Source organism: Cynoglossus semilaevis, chromosome 8 (genome assembly GCF_000523025.1).
Source record: "Cynoglossus semilaevis isolate Cse_v1.0 chromosome 8, Cse_v1.0, whole genome shotgun sequence".
NCBI lineage: Eukaryota > Metazoa > Chordata > Actinopteri > Pleuronectiformes > Cynoglossidae > Cynoglossus > Cynoglossus semilaevis.
This window is the reverse complement of record NC_024314.1, coordinates 21,140,829-21,158,504: the sequence shown is the minus strand read 5'-3', so window position 1 is coordinate 21,158,504 and position 17,676 is coordinate 21,140,829. Positions and strand designations below refer to the sequence as shown.

Here is a 17,676-nt window from a genome sequence, read left to right as displayed (position 1 = left end):
CATGCTTAGGAAGCAGATGAAATGACTGTTACACAATCAGACGGGAGCTTTGATGAAGGCTTTGATGACGAGTGCGATTAAAAACCAGATAAAGTGAGAAAAATAAGGGAAAACAGGACCAGAGTCAAAAACCTCAATTTTGTGCAATCCATACACTTGAATAATTACATTGGTTCATGCATACAACCCATTTGTTTTATATTCAACTTCGTCACTCAATATACCATCACAAGGTTTCAAACTGACAAGCGATATCAGATTCCGTCAATTCCTCAACTCTTTCTCGCACAGATAATGGGATAGAATGTAAAGACGCATCACAAAAGAAGAGAGACATCTCTGACGTCTCATCTCTAAAAGATTGACGAGGCAGAAGACTCTGGAACACCCAGGGAAGTCGGGGAACATCAGGTGTCCACAGCTCCGTCGCCATCATCAGGAACTTATTGAATTAAGAGTTCCTTTTTCTTCCATACTTCTGGCAGGAAATGGATTTAAAGTGGTTCTGCGGGACGTGAGTTAAGGCAGCAGCCCTGATGGCAGCAGCCAACAGAGCCCTGCGGAGGAGTTCCTGCAGGATGAACTCACAGGATCCTAATGACCAATTACAGCAAATCTGGTAGAAATAGCAGGAACAACTAAAAACAGGCAGTGACAGGTGTTACACACCTTCACACACACACACGGTGGGGCTCAGGTGTTTCTGAGACTGACTTACACACACTCGCTACGTCTGTCCATTTCTCCTGTCACTAGTACAACACAGACGCACAGAAAGTGAGTGGAAACACTGTTCCCTGGACCTGAAGACTGAAGGGAGCAGCACGAGGATCTGTGTGTGTGTGTGTGTGTGTGTTTTTATCTACAGACATTGTGTGTGTGTTGACAGATGATATGCCTAAAACTGACACCACCCACACTCCAGCAGTGACAGCAGGTTTCATCACGGGGCCCGGACCTTTGTGAACTACGACGGTACACAGTAGATAAGAGAACAAATCCATTTGTCTCCGTTTCCCTTTTCACACACACACACACACAGGCAACCGTGCTGCACAGGATCTGGAGGATCTGTGATGGAAAATGTATTTTTTCCATGTCATACATAATATATCAACTGTACAATTGGAAAGCGAGAAGATGTGGGCCAGCCCTGACAAATGAGCCGCTGGGTAAACAATCAGGTCCCGGCGCTGCAGGCTGTGGTCGTACTGTACGGAACATCGGGGAGGGGGGGAGGGGGGGAGCCAGGGCAAATTATGCATGCCCATTGTTAATGAGAATCCATGGACCATATGCTGGGCTCCACTGGCTTCAATATGAACGAGGTTTTCACTCTGTTGTTGTTTGAAGTGTCTTTTGTCTGTCCGCTGCATCGGCTGCTGCACCAGGGAAAAAGAAGTGCAGCCAAGAAGTGCTTATTACACCTGCATCTGTTACAAAACATGTACTGCATATACAAGTATTGTCACGTCACTGGTTGTTTATTTAAGTAGATCAACTACAACGGCAGTTTGGAGGTATTTTTCACAGCAGTGAGACTTTCTTATTTAACCAACATCACACGGTTGATTTGTTCATTGAAACATAGAAATCCTGCTCCAGTCTGAGTCACACTTTGTATACCGGAAGGCAGGAGACGCTCTGCTCACTTTCTGTTCAGCTGGCTGCGTTGACTTTATTATTTATCTTTATTTTTAATATTACTTCATTATGAAATACTTTACTTTTATTGCTACGGCGTATAACATGACGACAGTGTCAGGTTCAAGTCTAGTCTTCTGTTAATGACGACAAAATAAAACTGTAAAAAAACATTTTTCCTCCTGGTGTCCACACTGTGTTGTGGGCTGCGCTCACACCTACACAATGCATATCCATATAACTCTGCCTTTCAGTTTACTACACATCAAACCATCTGACTCACGTGTACCAGTACTGTTAATCGGCAAGTACATCTTTAAAAAAAAAAAGACAAAAAAAAGCAATGAAACACCCCTATTTATTATGCTGTGAAACCCTTTTACCCTGCCTGTCCAGGCACCACCTTCATGTACCTTTCAGCCACTCCCATCTTTTCACTACATTATAGAAATGTGTTACAGTGATATTCGTAGTCAATATTCAAGTCACACAGATTGAGATTTTCTCAAGAGATTTTCTTGACTTCAAATACAAAAACACATCCTTGTCAGCAGTACCTTATCCCATCCAGGACTGTGACAACACTAGCAGTACTATCACGTACTTGGGTATTCAGCCCAGTTGTACCAGTATGGCGACAAGAGCCTGTGTTATGCATTTAATAATGGAGGGAATCAAAGCAGCATCAGTGAAGCCCCTGTGTTTTCACCAGATGACATTTCACAATCATGGGCGCTGTGAAATTAAACAATGCAGTTACGTGAGCGACATGTGGACGGGCTTCACACCTCGAACACACACACACTGAGAGACGGAAACACACTTATTTCATTAGCACATATAAAGAGAACATCTTTATGCTCTTGTGCTCTACTTTTGGACTCATTCAAAACTAGGACAAGTGGGAAAAAAAAAACTGAGAGCAAGGGTTTGACTCAATTAAATACCACAGTATGAAAATGAGTTCCTCTTTAAGCTCTCTGTCTGAATGAGTAAGATACAGGAAATGCTTGGCTCTCACTCGTGTGCCGTGCCAGGGCCGCGACACGTCTCCTGCATTGTTCCACGACAGAAGACAGGATGTCACATTAGCCAAGGCAGGAGCTGTTCGTTGTTGGAGATCTGACGTGCGGGTAATTAGTTTTGCTGGCACAGTGGAGTCAGGTGGGAAAGTGAGGGGGAGGGGGAGGAGGGTGGTCTCTCCAAGTTGACAATACCAGCTGTCACAGTGCCAAGTACTCCAGCTCCAACTCTGTCCCTGTTCTCTACGTTGAGACACCTTCTCCTTCATTCACTTCTTCTCCCTCTCATTCCTTCTCCACCAGATACACGAGGAGGTGAGGAACAAATTTCCAACTTTAGGCAGGATAAATATAGTGCGTCTGACGAAAGGAGCAAGACGCTCCCCCTGCAGCATCTCTGGCATATTTTATGTCATGCCAGATTTTTTTTTTCTTCCAATATATGGTGGAAATAATACGAATGATAAATAAACAATACATTACAATTGAAACATGTAGGCGACATCAGGACAACCTGTGGATTAGTGGTTAAAAGATCAGGTTGTACTTCAGTGGACGTTTAAATCCCAGCTCTGACAGGACTCGGCGTGGCACCAAAGGAACGATTATAATCCAAAATATTGTAGTCACTACATTCTAATGAGAGACTTTACATTTTTGGACGATTTACAGATTAATGTTTAAAAGATCAGACTTGTAAATGAAGACACTGGGAGCTGTGTCTGTGTCCAATAATAATCACTGAAATGTGTTTAATGCAGAGAATAAATTTGTCCTGGGCCCCATTTTAAAAAATGAACAAATGTTAACATTCTAAAAATGTTGTTTGTAAATACTATGAAAGGTATTTCTGAAATGAACAAATGTTAACATTCTAAAAAAAAATAATTTCTTGATTTAAGTCTGGGTCAAATGTTTGTAACACTACTGTGGTCTTTAGAGTCGGCGGGAATATCATTTACCATTTCATTATTCTTTGCCATCACACCAAACAGTGTCTAATCTGAAAAAAACAAATGATCCGATCATTTTTAACAGACAAAAAACCACTTCAGTCCTTGACACTGACACTGTGGTTGCAGTGAGAACAGAAAGGATTTCACAAAAGACAAATAGAAAAAGGTTGATCTATTTAAGGGCTGGTAATCTGTCCAGAACACACCAACGTCAGCCACGCCACATGTGTCTTTACATGTCACCATGACACTGAAGGAAAGAGCGGGGCACTCAGTGGTGGGGATGAGCTCGAAAGAGAAACAGATCAGGGGGAAAATCAATGGACGCCGGGGCTTTTTCTTAGCGTGGTCTGACTTCACAGAGCTGCAGCACACATCGCGACATGGCTCCAGCATGTGCGTGTTAGCGTTTGACTTAGAAAGACAGAGCACGGACCTGGTCTACTTTAAGTGAGGCAGTTATGGACAGAACAGCGTGTATGGTAGGATGTACGGTCTTTGTAGAAAACTGTCTGCTAATACTTCATGTCTCCGTTCACCCCGGGGTCCAGTGACTTTAAAGGAAAAGGCGGGTGGTCCGAGATCGATGTGTGCAACGGACGAACCATGAACCTTTGGTATTCTCACATCAAGAGCATCAACCATGGGACCTGGAGAGCGCAAATGCTAAGAATAAAATGTGGAGCAACTCCCCCGGTGTAGAGTCTGTGTAGAAAATAGAGCAAATGAACCCAGTGTGATGGTGTGACTTTGACAGGGTTATGACGGCAAAAGTTTGACAAATCTCAGTTACTGTTCCCTGCTCCGTGGCTGTGCCTGGGTTGAAGGATGAAGGGGAGTCAAACTAGGGCTCATGCTAAGGTAACAGGTCGGAACAATATTCTGCTAGAGACATTAAATGAGAAATTAAATGACGTTGAAGATAAGACTAGTTGCTTAAAGCTATGTCTGCATTAGTTGATAGCAAAAAGCAGAGTGAAAGTCTTGGGAAATCCTGAGTTCAATTTGTGTATTCAGGTCCAAGAGACGAGGCTAAATTCTGGGCTAACATAATGATATCTTTTGACTCTTTTGACCATCTCTTAGCCTATTCTGGTCTTTGGCCAATCATTAGTTACATTTGTCTGGGCTAAAGTTAGCTAGTAATGGATAACCTTTTTTTAAAGCTATTTTCAATGGCGTTTAGTTATTTCTTAATAGTCCAAATGCCTTTTGGCCTGTTTTTTAGCTATTTTAGCATTTTAAGTCATTTTTTCCAAACTTAGCCACGATGTTAGCCAAAGTGAGCCAAAGCTAGTGGCAACCCAACTGTTGCTTTCCTTAAACCTAAGCAAATCTTTGGGTTACTTACTGCCATATTGTGTATATTTTGGACTAATCTCAGTCATTTTTTTACTTTCCCATACTAAGAATTTTATATTTTTGTATTTTAAATCATTTCTTATTTACTTTTCTTTTTTTTTTCTTCTACTTTGCTACACTGAAGCTAATCTGTATTTTCCAAAAACACAACTGCGATGGCAATTTTAGATCATTTTGTTTTGGGGTATTTTTGGGGGCGGGGGGTTTGGCTCCAAAATCAATTATTCACTTTGCATCATAATGATTGCCCTTAACCCATATCCATAATCCATCTCTTTAAACACTTCAGGATTAAACCATCCATCTTTGAAAACCCACTGTGAAAACAAAAAACACTGAGAGTGAACTTGGACCAAAGCAATTTTCCCAAACAGCAGAGTCGTTAGCCTACACAGATGTTAACTGCTGCTCATTTACATATGGTAATTTGAGAAAATGATTAAAACGTGAACCCAAAGTGTGAGGGCTTGCCTGTGCCTGACTCTTTTGAGTCATGTTCATCACATTTTTCAGAACTTCGACTGTTTCTTTGTAATAGATAATGACAGAGAGTATTTCCTTTGAGAAATGTGGCCTCCAGACGACAAAAACAATCTAGAAAGATTAATGTTTCTCCCAGATGCCTGCGTCTTTACGGGAAGATGCTCCGTGTTTGTATGCGAGATAAAGCCTTCGGAGACAAAAAGGGACAGAGTTTCGGTTTGCCACAGACAGAATGGAATATTCAATGAGCGCCTGGGTTTACTCCCCTGCTTTAAACAGCATCACATTGATCTGGGAGCTGGCAGATGAAGAGTAGCCCGCTTCTGTTTCAGCTGCACTGGGGGGGTTTTATGCCATCAAATGCAGTGTGCATCGATTTTGCATTTTCCATGTCACAGTAGCCAAGTGTCAGCACACGTCATGATTTATCAGAATGTCATCACTCATGACTTTCAATATTTATATTCATGTCATTTAGTATTCGCGACAACCTTGAAGTACTACTGTTGTAATTGTCAGTATCAGTTTACTTTGGCTGTCTTTGGCACATTTTCACTTCTAACTTTATTTCGAACAACATTTTGTAACGCTTTGCTAGCTTTTTAAATGTATGTCCTACCATTATGGGGTTTTTTTATGTCTAATATATTTTAATTTTATTTTTTAATTAGCCTTTGTTCCCCAGCTTTGTTCCCCCATTGTTGTAGCAGTATTGCTAAATCATGGGCTAATAATTAGAAATCCATGGGGAAAATGTTAGTCATATCTGAACACATTTTTATTGAAGCTGACTTATAATTTAATGTCATTAGAATAAGGGTACTTATGTTTGCTACTATATGTTTGTCAAAAAAGGAGAGGTATCATTTCAAAATGACCCTTACCCTTTGACTCAGCACCTTTGACTAACCAATATGTCATTTTGAGGATTGTTACGTTATCCTTTGGGCAAACCTTTAACTAATGACTAATTCGTTTTAGTCATTTATGGACAAACTTTAAGATAATGTCGCTTATGTTTAGCTTCAGCCAATTGGATTTATATATTTATTTTTTTACATTTATTGCATTTGTAATTTCTGGAAAAAGCTTCAGCCAATTGGATTTATATATTTCTTTTTTACATTTATTGCATTTTAACACAAAGTAATTTTGTAATTTCTGGCAATTGTATGTATAGGCTAACATTTAGCCATTTTGCTATATTTATTGTACTGATACAATTGGAAGTAAAATGACCTCTGTGACTTAGTACATTAACAATAACTACATGTAAGACATGACAGTAAATAAAGCAGTTTCTGTTGACCTTGACATTGAGACAGTGAATGAAAACCTTCTTCTAAATGAATACATGGCAGCACATCATGCTCAACTGTCTGGAGAAGAACCCGTTTCTTGCCAGTAAAAGATTCTGCCTTAGCAATAAAACAGCAAGCTTCTTTTTTGGGGGTTTCTGCTGCCGTCACTCAATTATAAACCACTTTTTCATTTCAGGCTTTTCAATCGAACAGAATATTATTCTAGCGTTTTTTTTAACCTGTCAGGTTGAATTTGGTTGGCGGTGTCTTACATGAGAATAAAGTGGTGTCGACTCCTTCTTTTCTGAAGGACACTGCAAAATTGCACTGCAAAAAGCGTCTCCTCCTCTCTGGGCGGTATTTATAAAAGCGACTGTGTTCAGTATTGGAAATTCATAAGTGGATCTGCTGAAGGACATGTGGCGTTGTACAAACATGACAGTTTAGAAAAAAAAAAGGAATAGCAACACTAAGTCAACAATCATTGAAAGACTCAGCTGTTGTGTTGCATGATCCATTTTATTGACGGCCCAACACTGTCTATACTTATAGGCCAGTAGTTTTCATAGAACGGAACACAATAGAACTCCATTGTCACTCAGACAACACTACACAGTGCAACAGAAATAGTGCAAAAATATATAACAAGCAACAAAGACGGACAATATTTTTAAAAACTGTGGCAGAGGATTTGTTGGTATAATCCATGGTGTAATATTCACTGTAGGTGGAATATTACACCACTCAATGGAACCAGAGTTAACCAAGCCCTCTACAAATTATCACCAGTCACACAAAAGCTGCTGGACACCACAGAAGAAAAAGGTTCTGCTCGGATGATCTGTCAAAAACAAGCTGCGAGAAAGAAAAAAAAAATCTAATCTAAAGGATTACACTGACAAAGAAATGCCAAATACCCTGCAGGGTACATGTTTGTATGACTTTTCTAAGTAATAGGTTCATACTAAATACTATTGAAGTGTCCACTCTGTGACAACAACAAAAAATTCTCTCTCTAATCCAAAATGTTTCATCTTTTCTCCAAGACAATTCAGACACTTCAAACCAACCCTGAGTTACCGTATTTGTTCCATTTCCTGAACACTTTTCTTAAAGCCAATTCAGTCGCAACAAGAACTCTGACGCAGCTGCCAGATAACTACAGATTCCGAGTGACGAGGAGAATAGAAATAGAAATATTGCTTCGCACAAAAGGAAAATAGCTGGAATTGGCCATTAAAATAAGTATGGTTGCCATGGTAACAACAGCACTGCTGGCTTGCGTGGCATTGACTGACAGCTCTAGACGCCTGCAACGTGACAGAGTATCATTAATTTTTTTTCAGGCTTATGGCCTACTTTGAAATAAATATGAATCAATCTGGTGATTATAAGTTAGCACTGTTTACTGTCGTCAGGTGAACACACACACACACCCACTCCATCCTGTGTATTTAGCTGCACTGATGATCAAATCTATAACTGTTTTCATCCCTTAACAATTATTCAGAATCAGTGTTTGACTTTGAATGGAGGCACGTGAAGACCTACACAATTATTCACTTCAAGAACGACCGACAACTGAAGTATAACAACAATTAGAGATTAAATCAAATCAACAACAAGCTAAATGTTAGCCTAGTAAGCTTAAAGTTAGCCACACAGGCTAAACACTACTAAGCAACTCATTTGAATTTGTTGCATAGCCAAAATGCTTCATTGCCTTTTTTTTTGTTGTTGTTGTTGTTTTTAAATAGACACGTGGACTTAAGTTGACCTCAAATATTCTGCATTCTATCAAATGCTAACGTGACCTTGAGGTACTTTCAGGTCACAAAGGCCAGATTTAAGGTGACATCACTGGGCTGCACCCACCCACCCACAGAGTGGTGAAGAGACTAAATAGCTGCTGGATTATTGGTGGGTAATGTTGCGGCCTGGTGGGCCAACATTATCCTCAACAGTCAGGAAGTGTGAGTTCAGTGTGAGCTCCATAGCTCAGATTCTCTTCCTAAAGCCTTCAGCGTCAAATGCTTCACACAAAGCTGACTCTTTGACTTCACACTCCCTAAATATGAGCAACTCTCAATTAGCACAAAACAACAACAACAAACGTCACTGGAGCGTCTGTAAAGCTGTCTAAATAAGCAGATAATTGGAAGAAATGGATCAACCCCAAACACGTAGTCACACCTGTGACATCTCTACACCTGCTCTCTCACTGTAGCACCATTTTTCTTCAAATGTCATATGTGAAAGGTTTGACTCTCAGGGACAATGAGGGGTGTAGGATTTCCTGGCAAGACTTAGCAGCATCCAAACTTAGCAGTGACTCCCTGAGGATGTTGGTATGTCTCTTTGTCCGTGTGTGTGTGTCTGTGTGTGTGCGGTGATAGGACAGAGACATACACCAAAATGTAAAATTAGCCGTTAGCCAACAGCCTTTGACAGAGTGTTCTAGCTATTATCCCCGTGTACCGTAGATGTAAGAATAGCAGCTCACTACACACAGAGACACAGAGAGCGGTTTTTTCTTCAGTCCATTATAGTTGCTTTTAACAGAACAGCAACATCATTTTGTGAATAAACAACCATTTTGCGTTGTTCTAAACAGCTAGCTGTATTTCTCTTATTTTCTTTTATAAAAATATTTAGCTTTTAGCTATGATTCTGAGCATTAGCTATTTTATAAATAAAAAAATCCTTAGGCTAATTCACCATGTTTTACTGAATGTTAACTGATAAGATTGTAATACTACTTTTGGATTTTGGAAGCATTTATTTGCTAAGCAACTTTGTCAATTTATGCTAAAACAAAACACATTGAAACAACACTAAAGTGGAAAACATCTTTCTTGCTAATCTTTAGCATTTTTCCATACATTTAGCTATGTAGCAGCACAAATTTATCATTTGGCTATATGTTAGCTTTAGCAATTACTGACCAAACAAGATATGGCTTGTTTTCATTCATTTTCTTACTGAAAGCAATTTCTTTTGTAACTTGCCTTTTCACCAATATTATTTATTTTGACATATTTCACCCTGAGGTATCTGTTTATATCTACTCCAAGATAATATTTTTATCTCATTGACTAGTTGTCTGACTAATTAGGGTATTTTATTGTGATAGATGAGTGAAAAATCTGATCTATACTGCATACATGAAAAACAAAAATCATATGCCACTTGTTAAATTGGACGAAAACGAACACATATTTCACACCCATCCGACCAAACAGGCGCAAACCTCTCAAATAAGGATTCAACAAGAATTTCAAACATATTCAGCAACACACTGTAACAGACTGGCTTCATAATCAGCTCTGGTGTGTAGCTGTTCCCAGCAGGCCATTGTTTCCACCGCGGGTCAGGACTTAAAACCTTAGATTAGCAAAGATTAAGATAGCAATTTATATGGACATGATAATCAAATGATTGTCATAATCATGTGGAGTCAGATTAATGAGCCACCAGGGCCGATGAAGGATCACCGAGTACTTACAGGCTCCTTTGTGTTGTTATGTCTAAATGATCTTCAACAGTGTGAATCTAATGTGATTTAAACCATGTTAAAACCCACAAACCTCAGGGCTTTGATTTATGTGATACAGGGAAGAAAGGGGCTAAGCTAAAGCTACCATCACATTTCACTGAAACACCTGTTATATAAACTGGTACAACATGACACAGCGCATTCATCGTCATGTACATTGACCAATTATACCATAGATTATCTAATATTTATTTCCTACATTTTCTAAGGCACTCCCTTTTGTTGTTGCGCCCACATCGATCCATCAAATCCTACACAACTGATACAGTTTCCAAAAGGAATGTAACTAGAAATCATGAATCATGCAACTTTCCCACCATGCACCAAATTAAAAACAAAAAAAGTAAAATTACTTTGGATGAATGATTTTGCCACCCCCAGTTTGGGAACCACCGCCCCAAGGTGACTTTCAAGGGAAACACATTTCAGTTGGAAACAACTCCAAGACAGATGGCGGTATCATGCAAAAATGAACAGCTTTGACAACGAAGACGCTGGGAAATACTGACAGCATAACAAAACGTTTAGCCATTGATTTAAAACCGTGTCTGTCTCTGTAGATTCTACGTTGTTACCACTCCAAACCGATTTAGGGAGCATGTGTGTGGATAAGAGATACGTCGGTGAAGAAAAAAAACAAGCAGGTTAAAAATGTGTATCTGATTTGAAACTCACCACAGCTGTAGATGTAACTTGCTTATCTCTGGGGGCTGTCCTCGTTATGGACTGACCACCTGTCCGGGCTGTACATCGCCTCTGGCCCAATGTCAAGTGGACCTCAAAGACTGTAGAGAGGAGAAATATTAAGTCATTTGTCCCTTTTCTCCAGGACAGTGTGGAACTGTGCTGAGGAAAGTTTCTGTACTCCAGGCTGTTCATGCTTTTAGTAGAGATTTTATATAAGATTTTTACTAACTTTTGGGTTTCCGTTAGCGTCTCCCAGACATTACAACAACAAACCTAGGTTCTTTATTGTGAAGTGTGTTTCTGCGTACGTGTGTGCTTGAGTGAAGATGCTTCGAAACAATGAAAAGTGACGGTGGCTAAAGCGAGAGCTCAAAGACAACACTGTTGACAGCACGGGCGAGGTGACACTTAATTACCTCAAGTCTACACAAGAGATCACACCTAAGAGGCCTCATCCGTGATGTGGAAAAACAAACAACCACAGCAAGGTAAAACAGGTCAGGTCAACACACGACAACCACAGCGTGAGCTGTAACCCCGTCCTTTAATGCTGTGACTGTCGCCGCTGGCAGTCATCTGAAGTACGAGGAATGACACATATATTTTCAAAAAAAAACCTGCGAAAAAACCTGCATTTGTTTGGGACAAGGAACATATTATTTTTCTAGGCTCATTGTGGCTTAAATTCTGCTGCAAGGTTGTCTACATCACAGAATAATCTTGGTATATTGGTTTTGAATTCAGTGTACTCTGATTTTAAAGTGCAACAAAGCGTAAAATTTGACAAAGACGTGATGGTAAAATGTGTCAAAACAGAAATGTTCATACTTCAATAAAGACTTATAATTATTATTATAATGAAGTTTAAAAAATGTATTTGTCTTGGACTCTGTGATTACTCCTTGTATATTCAAATAATCCTTGAGTCAAATTGTGTCAAATATAAAACAAAGTGACATTAAGTAACGAGAGAATGATTAAGAATGATGTTCTGTGTACAACAATAGTTTCTTTTCTTTTACTAGAGAATGATTAAGAATGATGTTCTGTGGACAACGGTTTCTTAGTGTTAAAAAATAGGGAGTGAAGTTGTTAACATTCAATAGTGTCTTTTCTTTTACAACAAAACAGCCTTGTTATAAAACACTGAGTCATTCAAACTCCAGAGTAAACATAAAATGATGTTGATTAAACACTGGGTGATTGTTGCTGGAATAATTCACTTCACACACTCACCTGAGGAGATGGAACTCCATGTTTCCTCTGCAGCTCGCTCCAGGAAGTCACTCACACGTTAGCATCAGGCTAAGCTGCTGTTGACAGAGCATCATGAAGTCTCCTGATATTCCTTTTGTTCCTCTTCTTCCTCCTTTTATAATTTTGTTTAATAGCAATAAATAAATAAACAGAAAAAAACACAGTGTAAACTGGCTAGTAGAAGAAAGCTTTTTTAACAAATCATGTTAGCATTACAATCATTCAGTCATTTTAATCTTCTACTAATCGTTGTGTCATCATATATTTACCTGCCAGTAGTTTCTCTTTCCTCCACATTCTTCTCCAGCTGCTCAGGGACATTTCTGGGACAAACTGGGGGGAAACTAAACCCAGTAACTAGTGTGCAGTGCTTCCCATTAATTGCTGCAGTCTCATTTGACCAGAGGGTGGCGTGGGGAAAATGTCCAAGGGAACCAAGCAAACTCAGCCCGGCCTCACCTCAGACGACAGGGTGCAGTACCACGTTTTGAACGCCGATTCACCACGTAACATTTAGAGGGGCGCTGTTTTAAACATCATAAAACGACAGTGTTTTTTTTAAATGACGTTTATATTCCCTTCCCTTAGAAGAAAACAAGACAAACAAACGAAACTGCATTTGACCCTAAAGTATAATAAAAGTAATGCTAATAAACAATATGATAATTCTCTAATTTCTCTAAAATCTAATCTCTGTCAGTCACCCTGTAACTGTACTCAGTAACTTACTCGGGCCTGTTTACTACTGTTGACCAACTGATTTAAATGTTTTAAATTTTGCATAAACTGGCATTTTATTGTAATGGTGTACACTTTTTTATAATTATTATTATTTCCCTGAATGTGTTTTTTTAGGTGTGACCATACAAGTGGAATGTCTTCTTGATAAAAGTGCTTCAGCGCCTAAATTTAGCTACGCTGAAACTGAGATCAATCGTAGCACAAACTGTATTGATCACAGCCTCAGGTCTAGATACAATTTCTTATCCACAATCTACATCATGTTACATGAGAATAATGAAAGTATGGCCAAAATAGAAATGGTCTCATTTACTGTACAGACGGCATCAGTTTGTTTTTATTTACTTATTTATCAGTTTTCTGTGCAGTCAACCACAAGTTTGTTTTTATTTATTTTGTTTACAATCGATCATTTGGACGATGGTTTAAAATATGTAAAAAATCATCTGAAGAAATCGGTGAGTGTGCCACATGATAGATTCCAGGAAGTGATGAACACCACATGGTGTGGCCATCATTGATTGACTGCAAGGGACAATAATGGTCAGGCGTTCAATGTCCATGTGTAGAAGTAGAGAGAGTTTGTGATTGTACACATATCGATGTCATACGTGTCGTATGCGTGTCCGATCAAGTAGAGAAGGCACAAGATGGGCGAGGAGAGGGAAGAGGAGAAGGCAGAGGTTGAAGATTGATTTTTTTTTTCATCGACTTCTCCGTCTCTGCCAACTGGTTCCTCATGTCATCCGTCGTATTGTGAAGCTTGATCGTTCTTGCATCAGTTTCAAAAGCGCTGCAATAACTTTTATTTCTTAAACCCAACAGTGTCAGGAACACATTTGTCCACAGAAAAACAGGAAAGATCGACAGTGGCTAAAAATAGCCACAGTGTGTGTATGCTATGTCAGTTTGTCATAAAGAAATCTGATCAGTTCACATCATTCTTGTGTGAATTCCTAGACTGTGTTTACACTTGTAGCCCTGGCTGCTGCCTGAAGTTCCCCTAGTTTCATTTATTTACGTTGCTACGGTCTTTCTTTTTTAAAGCTACTTCTAGAAATGTATTTTGTTCTTTTTCTTTTTTCTTTCTTTTTTTTTTGTAATTAATTTACTCGTCATTTTATTCTCATTTTTAACAAGCTTCCTTCCTACCTTATTTTCCCATGTTTTTGCTAGCTTTCAGGCTAACATCTGGATTTTTCTATTGTAACCTTCAGTTATCTTATAGACATTTTTAACAAGCTTCCTTCCTACCTTGTTTTCCCATGGTTTTGCTAGCTTTCAGGCTAACTAGGTTTTTCTATTGTAACCTTTAGTTATCTTATAGCTATTTTTATACTATATGTGTCATTAATTTAATCTATTTATAGGTTTATAAATTAAATGTACATGTTTAATTTCTTTGGTTAATTATCGCTCATCCTATAAGTTAAGTTTTAGCGATTGTGGCTACATTTTAGCTAGTTTGCTAAGTTGGTTATAAATGACAGTTCTGCTAAAGCTAACCTGCCTGGAGAGTAAGTCTCACTCCATTTAAGTGCAACTTACAACTACGACAACACCATTTACATCTAATGTTTACTGAGTGTTTTTTTTTATATATATATATTCTTTACGTTATGAAGATATGAATGAGTGTTTTGTGGTGTTTCGTTTTGTTGTAGTTAAGGCTGGTGCAACATAATCCCAGCCTGGGTCTACGGCCTGTAGTCAATGCCAGGAGCAGCCCGATGAAACATCGCCCCCTTGCAGACTCCAGCACAGCAACAACATGTCATGACAGATGGTGTGACGCTCAGCTTCTATCAACACAAGAGGCAAAGCAGAGAGACCAATAAGAGGACATGGGAGATAGTGATGGAGGAGAAGGAGGAATCAGGTGTGAGTGTCACAGCCACTTAATGCAGCTTTGACGCTGAGTCACAGCGCCACCATGTGGTCCAAGTGCAGGCAGCCCTGTGGGTTGAGTGGTGTCAATGATTTTTCCACACAGTCAACAGAATGATTTTTGCCATGCACGGTAAACACACGGCCTCCCACAGTAATTTCTCCGAAATACACACAGTGGAGCACAGTGGCTGCACACTCATGACCGAGTCCCTGCAGAGTTCTACCTGGCAACCGTATACAAACAAGCACTTTTTCCCCTACTGTCTCACACAAAACAACACGCAAGAACGTGTGCCTGGATTGCCGTGTGCTCATTTGTGTGTGCAGGCACACGATGGAGACTTACAGACCAGAATNCCAAAAAAAAAGTAGTACAACATTTTGTGCAGATCTGGCCGTGCGGCAAATTAAGAAACAGTGAGCAGTGGGAGGAATGTGTTTCTGTGCTGCACAGATGAATCATCATAAATTAAGACGGTCTCCAGAGTAGACCTTTGTCTCCAGCAATTTGCCTCATGCTCTCTCTCTCTCTCTCTCTCTCTCTCTCTCTCTCTCTCTCTCTCCCCCCTGTCTCTACGCTACCACAAATAAAATGAAGTGGAGTTATTAAATTGTAAATTTAATACAGGGCATAAAAAATGGTAAGTGTTAATGAATACAAATAATTGTGTGTGTGTATGTGTGTTACATGGACGAAGACCTACAACTCTGATGGCTGAGTTCCATTTAGCTTTAGCTCCAGTTTCAGGTGACATGCATGGCGCACCTGTCATTAATGTAATCAGTAGCACCAAGGCCACGGTCCAGGACTCTGCTAGCTTCTCCTGTGATACTTGAGACTACAATGAAGTGGAACACAAAAATACACAGTATTTTAATACAACCATCAACTGCAGTAGAGCTGCAGGTTCTTTTGGCTAACGGAGTGAGGTCATTTATGGCAATATATGTTGATTTTGAAAAGCATTTTAGTGTCATGAATTATTTTTTTAAAGAAATAAAGAATATATTTAACCTGCAGGACTTTTTTACCAACACATAATCCATACCTTGTGGTGATGTTGATCACTTTCCCTTATGAATGGACCAAATCCAAACTTTAAATCATCAAACTTTAAACGTCATATTTCTTGGTGACGTCATATACTAAACTAACTGTCCCTGTAACAAATCCATTCATTCCTCCTGGTGTGAGTTGGTTTGTTTGAATGCTATCCGGGTATTTCACTTTTCTCGTTTCCACCTCCCCTGAAGCGCTCTGGCGACCTCTAGAGGACGGATGCCTCATACATCGTAAAACCACTGTTTAATACCATATTCACGAAGATGACTTAAATCTGTGTGGGGTTTTTTTCCCCTCTGGAGAATGTAAATATCTGTAATCCATCAACTTGTTTCAGAAACCGTCCCCGGCTCTCAGTCCTCAGTCCTGACTAGTCCTTCATCTGCTCCGCTCCTCTTCGTCTCTGAATAAACTCTTTTTTAATTCACTTTTAATTGAACTAATGTAACGCCTCATATTAATAGACCCCACAGTGAGGTCCCTCTTTATTGATTTAAGTCAGACGCAACTCGGGGGGTTGTTGCGGGAGGTGAGTATCGCAACTTGTCGGCGTGCGCGCTGTAATTGCTGTGCACGAGCCTCATTAGCATTTTAGCAGCAAGCCTGGCGGGAGTGAAGAGGAGGGGGGGGGGGGCAGAGCAGCGAGATTGGCTAATGAAGGAGATGAGATAAGATTCGCACAGAGGGTGAGGGTGAGGGCGACAGCGCCGTCTCCTTTCACCAGCAGGGGCTTATGTAACGCGTGTGACTGGAACCACAGCGCTGAGACCAAATCATCCATCCAATATTCTCACATCAATCAGTGTTTGCAGGGTTTTGGCAGCAGGAAGAACTGCAGTGACGCCTTTTATGTGGAATCAAATCCTGGCTGCAGACTAGGTGAAAAGGATTTTCATTAAAAGGACAAGTCTAATTATATATTTATTTTTTGTTTTGTTTTTATTTGGAAAGCTGATGAACTGCTAAGTCAGGGGTATCAAACCCACATCAGCAATTTAGTTTCCCCTTAAAGGGCCGGTTATAAATGGAAGACTACAGATCAGGTGTCCCCAACCCACGGTCCGTGGACTAGTAGTAGTCCATAAATCATTTGGTACTGGTCCACAGCGGGACACATTGAAAAAATGTACTTAATTTTTATTAATTTACTTCATTTAAAGACAATTCAGTCATATCCATTAACGTTCTTTATTTAAAGATCTAATCTGGCAATATTCTAAAATAATACGTCATTCAGACACAGAATAAAGTCCTACCGACCAGTCCTTGGAACAAAAAGGTAGAGGACCTCTGGTATGGATGTAACTAGTCCATAACAGACTAATACATGTTTCTGCAATAGATTATTATTTATTCAAGCTACAAATATTGTTCATTGCTTTGTAATCAAACAACTTTTAATTACTTAGGTTAGGAAACTCTGCTGCATGGACTTTACTAAATGTTTTTTAAGCTCCCAACGGCCACACAAAATGGCTTGGCGGGCCGCATTTGGCCCCCGGGCCTTGAGTTTGACACATATGTGCTAAGGTATTTAAAATTTCATTCAATTAATTGAGACATTCGTTTTTATGTACAAACTGTTGACACCAAACACTGTTTTAATACAGCGACACAGCATTGAGGTGTGCTGTCAACGTGACTGATGGGTTCATTGTAGAGGGGAGTTACTGTACATCAAAGATCAGCTCTAATCGTCGCCTGATAGGTAATG

At 39.7% G+C, this 17,676-nt stretch overlaps 1 long non-coding RNA gene across 1 annotated transcript; it reads right to left on the bottom strand.

Annotated features, from left to right (window-relative positions):
- Positions 1–9,810: 9,810 nt before the first annotated feature.
- On the bottom strand, positions 9,811–14,239 carry LOC112487336 (uncharacterized). The gene is made up of 3 exons (XR_003050351.1): positions 12,538–14,239; positions 12,248–12,380; positions 9,811–11,109 (listed from the first exon to the last, which is right to left on the bottom strand). It is a non-coding gene; the product is annotated as an uncharacterized LOC112487336 (long non-coding RNA).
- Positions 14,240–17,676: the final 3,437 nt, after the last annotated feature.